Source organism: Pagrus pagrus, assembly GCF_965226575.1.
Source record: "Pagrus pagrus genome assembly, chromosome: 4".
Taxonomy (NCBI): Eukaryota; Metazoa; Chordata; class Actinopteri; order Spariformes; family Sparidae; genus Pagrus; species Pagrus pagrus.
Genome location: NC_140188.1, coordinates 299,288 through 309,375, shown reverse-complemented (window position 1 = coordinate 309,375; position 10,088 = coordinate 299,288).

Below are 10,088 nucleotides of genomic sequence, written 5' to 3'. Positions count from 1 at the left end.
TCAGATCAGCTGTGTGCAGGTGACAGACTGACTCCTGATTAATGAGTGGAAGCAGCTTGGGGGCATTCCCTTCTCAGCCAATCAGGGTGTGACGACGCCCTTCTGTGAGGCTTAAAGGATAACTACCGTTTTTTACAACCTGGACCTTATTTCTGGCATAAAATATATGATCATGTACTCACCCAGATAACTTTGGTGTCATTTGAAGTCGTTCGGACGAAATTAGATCCAGTGTAGCGCCGATATATCCATATAATGCGAGTGACGGGGCAGCGACACACAGCCTCTATGAGCATTATCTGCCACGAAACTAGTTCATTTCACCAATATTTTGTTACGATACGCTCGTGCTATTCCCCTCTGAGTCCGGGCTCGTCCGTTATCAACATCCGGGGTCAAACTAGCAGCAGCAGCTACAGGTAAACAAGCCGGCTGCCGAGGGTGAGTGCGCAGCTCAGAGACGACATCCTCCAGGTCAGAGGTAGTAGGTCAACCTACAGACCCCGGATGTTGATAACGGACGAGCCCGGACTCAGAGGGGAACAGCACGAGCGTATCATGACAAAATATTGGTGAAATGAACTAGTTTCGTGGCAGATAATGCTCATAGAGGCTGCGCTTCAGTGCCCGGATCACTCGCATTATATGGATATATCGGCGCTACACTGGATCTAATTTCGTCCGAACGACACCAAATGAAACCAAAGTTATCTGGGTGAGTAAATGATCGTATTTTATGCTAGAAATAAGGTCCAGGTTGTAAAAAACAGTAGTTATCCTTTAAGAGAGGTGGAGACGGGTTGGACTGAGTCAGTCTGAAGCTGTGTCTCAATTCAGGGGCTGCATCCTTTGAAGGATGCGTCCACCATTGTTAAATGGGACGGCCTAGACTTCGGAGCATTTCCTGGTTGCGTCACCAGATGTTCCCGGCCTTACCCTTACACCACGATTTCTGCCGCCCAGGCCCACGAAAGTGACGATCTACACCACTTGATGTCGCCATTTTCCTTCTTTCTTTCTTCAGTTTCGGGTGCGCAAAGGATCTTGGGATATGGGAGGCTGCGAAGGATAGAAGCGGTGCGTCCTCCAAAAAGAGGGAAAAGAAGGCTGCATTTGAAGGAGCCTTCGCGTTGGGACAGCCTTCGCGCAGCTTTGTGACACAATTGGCCTTCAGATGCGCCCTTCGAAGGACGCAGCCCCTGAATTGAGACACAGCCTGTATCTGTCCCTGACTCACTGCAGACCTCGTCCTGATAGACTGCCAGCCACAAACTCTGGTCTGTCTGGCTCTTATTGAGATGTCTTTGCTGCCCTGTTTCATTCTTGTGAGTGAACCTGTGATTATTCTTCAGCCCAGTTGAGTCGCCACAGACGTCACCAGCCAGCGAGGCTTCCTGCATCAGGCCGTCCTCGTCAGTGCAAGTGTTGTTTTCCTTCCAAACAGCCGGACGCCTGCAGGTTTTCTTGAGTTTGTTTATATTTGGTTGATCTTAACTGAACCCTGACACCTCAGCCCCCCTGCACACCTTCAGTTTTTAACATTTTATTTCTTTGGGGACTCAGTTTGATTGTTACGGAGCCCCCCTGGTGTCAGTCAAGAAAAAAAAAGCCATGTACTAAACTGAGGGAACAGATTACTAAACTGTGTGCACAGTTTACTAAACTGAGGGAACAGATTGCTAAACTGAGGGAACAGATTACTAAACTGTGCGCACAGTTTACTAAACTTAGGGAACAGATTGCTAAACTGAGGGAACAGATTACTAAACTGTGCGCACAGTTTACTAAACTTAGGGAACAGATTGCTAAACTGAGGGAACAGATTACTAAACTGCGCACAGTTTACTAAACTGAGGGAACAGATTGCTAAACTGTGCGCGCAGTTTACTAAACTGAGGGAACAGATTACTAAACTGAGGGAACAGATTACTAAACTGTGCGCACAGTTTACTAAATTGGGGGAACAGATTGCTAAACCTGGCAACCCGCATCTTTTTTTTTCTTGTTTTGCACCAGAAAAGCTCTAATACTTCATTTTTACTGTACAATAACGACACTTTGGTCCATAAGTTCAGAAAAAAACAAGAAAAAGGCTTAATTTCTCCAAAATGATACAGTAAAAATGTTTGATAATGAGTAAACTGTGCGCACAGTTTAGCAATCTGTTCCCTAAGTTTAGTAAACTGTGCGCACAGTTTAGTAATCTGTTCCCTCAGTTTAGTACATGGCTTTTTTTTTTCTCGACTGACACCAGGGGGGCTCCGTAGATTGTTACCTGAGGAGGCAACTGTTAATTATCCAAGTCGTTAACATGAGGCATTCCCTGAAGAGATACATATTCTTTGTTTGTATTTTTATGTAGGTTGGAGCTGGATCACGTCAGAACTCGCTACACCAGCTGTAGTAAATAATGATCCCGCCCCCGATGTAAGCGGTTCTCTGTTGGTGCTCTGGAAACAGTTTTTCTGAGTCAGTTCTTTGGCTGTCAAATAGCAAAGAACTGGATCCAGAGTAGGTACTGGCTCCGAAACAGCACCTCAACCATGTTCAAAAGTCAATGAGGGTTTAAAGGGACGCTCCTGATTCGTCCCCTCCTTTGCCTGATGACTAGCTTGTGAAGTACCTGACTCGGTGCAGGCGGCCTACAGGGCTGCGGCTCCATGTGGTTCCTACAGGCTGTGCCCAGTGGAGCCCCATGACTCCAGGGTGAGACCCTCGTACTGACCCTAGTGGCCGTCCTGACCTCAGGACCCAAACCAGGATCTTCTGCCCTCAACAACAGCTCCCAGACACACAAACCCTCCAACATGTCAGACTGTGATTGTTGGAGGAGCTCGGAGTAGAGATGCTGCTCAACATCTGAATAAAAATCCTTTAGAGGATTTAACACTAATCTACCTATGCAGTTTTCCACATTATTTTTAGGAAATTTTGACTTACAGATCAGGAAAGCTGATGAATATTTATTTGATATTTTGATAACTGCTGGTAAAAAAGCACTTACAAGACGTTGGTTACTCCCCGATCCACCCACAATACAGGAGTGGATAAGTATCGTAAATGACATTTACCTTATGGAAAGGATTACCTTCTCCCTCCGCCTTCAAAAAATCATATTTACTAAAAGATGGGCCAAGTGGGTTAAATATGCCGGTCTTGAACAGACAGAAGTACGGAATGGGTGACCTTGCAATGCTGTTATTTATTTTATTTTATTTTTTTGAATGTTTTGTTGGACCTAAGGATTAATCTGTAGCACTCATACTTTACTTCAAAACTCCCTGGTAGACATTTCTTTGTTTGCTCTTTTATGTAGGTCTATCTTTCCCAGTTTGTTCAGAGTTTTCAGATGTAATTCATTTAACTTTGTGTATTTTGTTTATTGTTTTGTACACACACACACACACAAAAAAAAAGTAATTGTGAGTGGCAGAAGTAACATTGCATGTTCCCTGAAAGTAACTACTATATTGTAATGCTCTCACAAAATAAAAACAAAAAATGTCAAAAAAAAAAAGTCCTTTGGAGGTTCACTGGGCACGTCCAACTGGCACCAGACCCAGAATATAGTGGTGGGATTACAGGTGATATCTCATCTGGACTGGGATCAGCTCAGGATCCTCCAGGAGCAGCTGCAACACTGATGAGGAGAGAGACGCCCCGCTGCCACCGGGACCTGGTCCTGGACCAATCTACGGACCCAACCTTTTACATATCAAGTTAACTGAAATAGAGAAGAGACTCAGTATAATGTCCTCTGTGTCTCTGGTGACTGGTGCATTGTGGGAAATGTAGGATCCCAGTACATGAACACTGGATGACACTGGCTCCTCAATTCTGAAAGTTGTATAAGCTACACAACTTTATAGAAGTTGATTAATAATTAGTTAATTAATCTGAGGACTATTTCTTTAAATCTAACTGTTAAAATCTAAATATTCAAATCTGAAAAGTTTAAAATCAGAAATAAGATTCAAACATCAGCTGAGACCAGAACAACACGGCCTGTGTTCATCTCCATGGAAACCAGACAGTGTGTGTGTGTGTGTGTGTGTGTGTGTATGTGTGTGTGTGTGTGTGTGTGTGTGTGTGTGTGTGTGTTCAGTGTGTGTGTGTGTTCAGTGTGTGTGTGTGTGTGTGTGTGCGTATGTGTGTGTGTGTTCTGTGTGTGTGTGTGTGTGTGTGTTCAGTGTGTGTGTGTGTTGTGTGTTCAGTGTGTGTATGTGTGTGTGTGTTCTGTGTGTGTGTGTGTGTTCAGTGTGTGTGTGTGTTCAGTGTGTGTGTGTGTGTGTGTGTGTGTGTGTTCAGTGTGTGTGTGTGTGTGTGTGTGTGTGTATGTATGTGTGTGTGTGTGTGTTCAGTGTGTGTGTGTGTGTGTGTGTGTGTGTGTGTGTGTGTTCAGTGTGTGTGTGTGTGTGTGTGTGTGTATGTATGTGTGTGTGTGTGTGTTCAGTGTGTGTGTGTGTGTGTGTGTGTGTGTGATGGACAGATGAATGGATAGAGGTGTAATTAAATCCTCGTCCGTCAGCTCGGGCTGAAGGTCCGTCTCCTCCTCCGTCTCCTCCTCCGTCTCTCTGCTCGTCTCTCTGGGCGTCACACCACTCAGAGTCCGGCGCTCCGGCCTCGAGGTCGGCTGGACGGCTGCCAGGAGGCCCCCGGGGGCCGCGGCAGGGACACTGAGGCATGATGGGAAACTCCCTCAGAGCAGCAGGTGTACATGACGGAGGGACACTTCCTGATGTTTCCTCGGGTCTGGGTTTGTTTAAACGTGTTGTTGTTGCCATGGTGACAAACTGCGTCAGCAGAGCCGCTCACACCGACATCAGTCACAGTCACATTCACACAATCAAACCCTCATCAGCTGATTCATTCATCACATCAGAATACATTCCCACAGTCTGCCGGCATGTTGGCAGCTCTGAGAACACCAGTGATTCCCGTCTGCTGCTCTCATACACAAAGTCAACACACGTCACACAAAGACATCACGACACGAGATGAAGGACGCGTCGCTCATTCCGGTCGTGTGAGACGACCATCCTGCTCGTCACGTCCATCTGTGAACGAGTCCTGAACAAGGTTCAGGAGACTGCGATGATTTATGCTGAAACATTTATTGTATGTGGTCACAGTCTACACCAGTGACCTCACATGACTCCTGTCATAGCTCCGCCCACCTGTGCAGGTGAGCAGCAGGTCTGATGTTAATGCAGTCAGACTGATGATTGTGTTGTTCTTCTTTGTCTTCGTCAGCAGGTAAACTTGAGTCATGCTCTCAGGTTTCAGTCGTATCGATCTGAGGCTCAGAGTCAGAGTGAGGTCATTGTTGCAGTGCATGATGGGATTGTGCCAGGCCGCTCAGCTGCCAGCATTCAAACCTCATTCAGCTCACAATGCAGCTTTAATGAGCTGTTTAACATGCAGCATATGATGAGCTGTGAGAAAGATGCTCCGCAGGCACTTTGTCTCCCTATGAAGGTGACCGAGGAGCTGCTGCAGCTACTGCTGGTAGACAGCACGACAACACAACAACAACACAACAGCACAACAATAAACAACACAACAATGGTTGAGTCCAGTGTGAATGTTGTTGTTATTTTTGTTGTCATTGTTTATTGTATTGTTGTCATCAGCATCGTTATTGTTGTCGTTGTTGTTTAATGTGTTGTTGTTCATTGTGTTGTTGTAGTTGTTGAGATCAGTCTAATCTCATAATAACAATAAGCGTAGGTCAGCAGCTCTCGTTGTCCCGCGGCCGTGTTGTTAATGAGCTGCAGTAATCAGTGAGTCATGTGACGGAGCTGCTGCAGTGATGAAGACTGAGGAACACAATGACTCTGTTTGTTTCTGTCCTCGGATGGAACATAAACATGTGTATACACATACATGCTGTAGGTTCATACAGTCACCTGTGGACAGGTGTGACCCCGTGGACAGGTGTGACCCCGTGGACAGGTGTGACCCCGTGAGAGATATCATCACCTAATTAACACAACAGGTCTAATTATCAACCTAAAAGAGCTGAATTAAGCTGTGATGTGTTTGGTTTGGACTCTGGCTGTAATCACAATCACACCGAGTTCTCCTGATCCTGAGCTGATCCACACTTAAAAATGTCAGTGTTCTGGTCAGAGTGGCGCCTCATGCTGCAGATTCCTAGAACCAGTACAAGAAATGTAGAGAACCATATGAGACCTGCTTCAGTCTCTGTTCTGGAGTTTATCACTCTGTCCTGATGTTCTGTCTTGATGTTCTAATGTCTTAAAGTGCTCATGTTCTCATATCTTGATGTTCTCATGTCCTGATGTTCTGATGTCCTGATGTCCTCAAGTCCTAATGTTTTGATGTTCTCATGTTCTCATCTTCTGATCTTCACATGTGCTGGTCAATCAATCAATCAAATTTTATTTGTATAGCACTTTACAATAGCCAGACGGTACCCAAAGTGTTTTACATCAAAACAATAAAATAATACATAAAAACAATACATAAAAAACACAAGAAAGTACTACTAGTGCTGCAGGGTGTTAAAGGCCCTCCAAAAGTGCATAAAGTAAAAAACAGGCAAAATAAGTACACCTAAGAGCAGGACTACCCTAGTCAGAGTTAAATGCCAATCTAAAAAAGTGTGTCTTCAGCTTCGATTTAAAAAGGCTGAGGTCAGTAGTGGTGCGAATGTCAGGGGGCAGTCTGTTCCACAGCCTGGGAGCTGTGGCAGCAAAAGAACGATCGCCCCACTGTTTAAGTCTTGACCTCGGGACCTCTAACAGGAGCTGGCCGGAAGACCGGAGGGCCCTGCCATGATCGCGGACGGTTAAAATCTCTGACAGGTAGGAGGGAGCCAGGCCATTAATGGCGTAAAAAACAAACAATAAAAGTTTAAAATCAATTCTAAAAGGAACTGGAAGCCAGTGGAGTGACGACGGCACAGGGGTAATGTGTTCCCGCCTGGACGTGCCTGTTAAAAATCGGGCAGCAGCGTTCTGAACAAGTTGGAGATGCGAGATTAAAGACTGGCTGAGGCCGACATGAAGTATATTGCAATAGTCCAGTCTTGAACTGATGAAAGCGTGGATCGCCTTCTCGAGGTCCTGCCGACTTAAAAAAGGCTTCACTTTGGCCAGGAGACGCAGCTGAAAAAAGCTTGTGCTAACAACAGACCTCATCTGTTTATCGAATCTGAGCCCACTGTCAAATGTTTCCCCAAGGTTCTTTACATGTGGTTTAAAAAAGGGCGCCAGAGTCCCAGAGTTTGTAATTAAAACATTTGACATAGATGGCGTGCCAAACAAAATACATTCGGTCTCAAGGGCAAATATAACTGTAAACAGTACCGGTTCACCCAATACGCACACTACGCATGTTGCGTAGGGCCCCGCAAACTAATAGAGGCCCCGTGAAAAAAACCCAAAAAAAACCATGAAGACGTGACCGTCCGTCGCGCACGTGTCCCAGATTCCCAGCGCATCAGCCTAGCAAGACAGCGTTTAGCACGCCACGATGAAGCGGAGTTATCCCTCGGGGAATGAAACAGGAGGAGGAAACAGCATGTCAATGAACTGCGGGAACAGCAGTCAGGTAACTCTGCTCTCCGGTGGGAGAGTGGGAGGGACTAGTCCGTGTTTGACCTACATGGGTGAACCCCGGTCTCCGTGTGCGTCTTGCTGGCTTCTATAATTTTAGTTAGTGTAGTTACAACTGCACTTATACAAAATGGAAAGTAATGGATAAATATTGACTAAGATTGAATTGTGTTTGCTTGGATAGCCCACAGGCAAATATAGATGCAGATATCTTAGTGAATAAATAAAACTCGTGAAATATTATGACAATATAATAATTATATAATAAATAATAATATAAATAATTACCTACATTTGAAGTATATAAAAGTAAAACAAGTGCAGCCAATTTGATGAAGCTGAATTAATAGTAGCCTTATCTATATTTTACAGGTGCTATGCTAAAGTTTCTCACCAGCACATTAACATTAAGCAGTGTTTACATGCCCAACATTTAAGACTGTTTTATTGTTTGTTTACACATTTAGTTTGATTTGATTTGTTCTGATTTGGTCTGAATTTATTCTTAGTTAGACCAACAGGTGGCGACAGTGCAATATGTTTAAAGGGGGGATGAGTGGAAGCACTGGGTGGAGTTCAGTTAGGAGGGCCCCTTAGCAGAATTTTGCCTAGGGCCCCATGGAGGTCTGAACTCTCTGACTGTAAATCATCAGCATAAAAATGAAAAGACAGATTGTATTTTTTTATAATTGATCCCAGCGGTAGCATATACAATGAAAACAGAATAGGGCCAAGAATAGAGCCCTGTGGCACACCACAAGAGAGGGATGCCTGTGAGGAGCAGAGGTCACCAATCATTACAGAAAACTCCTATTTGCCAGGTACGACCTAAACCATTGGAGGGCGGTGCCACGGATGCCTACATGCTGCTCTGGGCGAGATACAATGATTGCATGGTCGACTGTATTAAAAGCCGCTGTGAGGTCCAGCAGTACCAGCACAGCGGGGTTCCCAGCATCCATCGACAAGGCAATATCATTATGCACCTTTAGCAGTGCTGACTCGGTGCTATGTCGGGATCTGAAACCGGACTGAAATGTATCTCTAAAAATGTTTGTAATTGAATAAAAACAACTTTTTCCAATACCTTAGAAAGAAAAGGCAAGTGGGAGACAGGCCTAAAGTTGGACAGCACAGAGGGGTCAAGATGTGGTTTTTTGAGGAGGGGCCTAACACAGCGTGTTTGAAGGCAGCTGGGACAGACCCTGAGCTAAGACAGGTGTTTATTTTACAAACTTGATCCAACAGAACTAAAAACCTCCTTCAGAAGCTTGGCTGGAATAATGTCTAAGGGACAGTTAGTAGGTTTTAAGCCACTAGCCACCTTAGTGAGAGATGACAGAGAAATAATCTCAAATTGCTCGAAAACAGCAGCTTGTGCAGGAGGAGCACACACATCATCAGGGGACATAAGCATGTTACTGATATTCTGCCTGACTGATGCCACAAAAAGAGACAAACTCTTCACAGGTTGTGGTGGAGGCATCGGACAGGACAGTAGAGCATGGGTTGATAACAGAGGCAATAGTTTTAAATAGCACTCTCGGATTATTAGAGCTGTTGGCTATAACAGAGGACAAGTATTTGGACTTGGCCTCCTTCACAGCTCTCTGATAAGCTGCCAAACTGTCCCTTAACCAGCCCAGTGCAGTTTGTCCTTTTTCCACCGCCGCTCCGCCTGTCTGCATTGTTGCCTGAGCAGACGGGTGTGGTCGTTCAACCAGGGATCGGCCTTGGTCTTGGTGCTTTTTTGCCGAAAAGGGGCAACAGAATCCAGACTTGCAGAGCATGTAGAGTGGAAAGTGGAGAGTAAGGTGTCTGGACAAAGGGGAGGAGCCAGCAAACTCTCTGGCCGCTGATGGAGTAAAGATACGGCGTCTGCGGGCTGGGGAAACGGCTTATTGGCAGGTGGGGGGCAGAAAAATCAAAAACAATAGGGAGGTGATCCGAGATAGCAGTGTCCACTATTTCTCTAAGGGAAACTGAAAGCCCATGAGAAATGACAAGATCAAGAGTGTGCACGTGTTCGTGTGTTGGTGCATTAACAGATTGAATGAGGCCAAACGAATCCAAAAGGCCTTTAAACTCATTTGCCAGTTGATTTGCTGTGCAACAAACATGAATATTAAAGTCCCCACAAATCAATAGTTTATCAAACTTTGGAAAGAACTCTTGGAGAAAGTTCTTGTTAAAACTGGGTGGGCGATAAACTGTGGCACACAGCGCAGGACGAGAGAGGTCGATCACAAACAGCTGCAGCTCAAAGCTGGAATAATTATCAGCGGCTATTATTTTTATCTGAAGCTCTCTTTGAATAAAGCAGCCAGACCGCCGCCACGACCGGCAGCTCGGGCTGAAGGAACAGCTGCGTGGGAGGAGCTCCGAGAAGGCGCCGATCTCACCTGGTTTCAACCAGGTCTCCGTCAACAGGAGGAAATCCAGATCACGTGTTGTGAAAAAGTCATTCAAAATGAATGTCTGGTGTCCTGCTGTTCTAATGTCCTC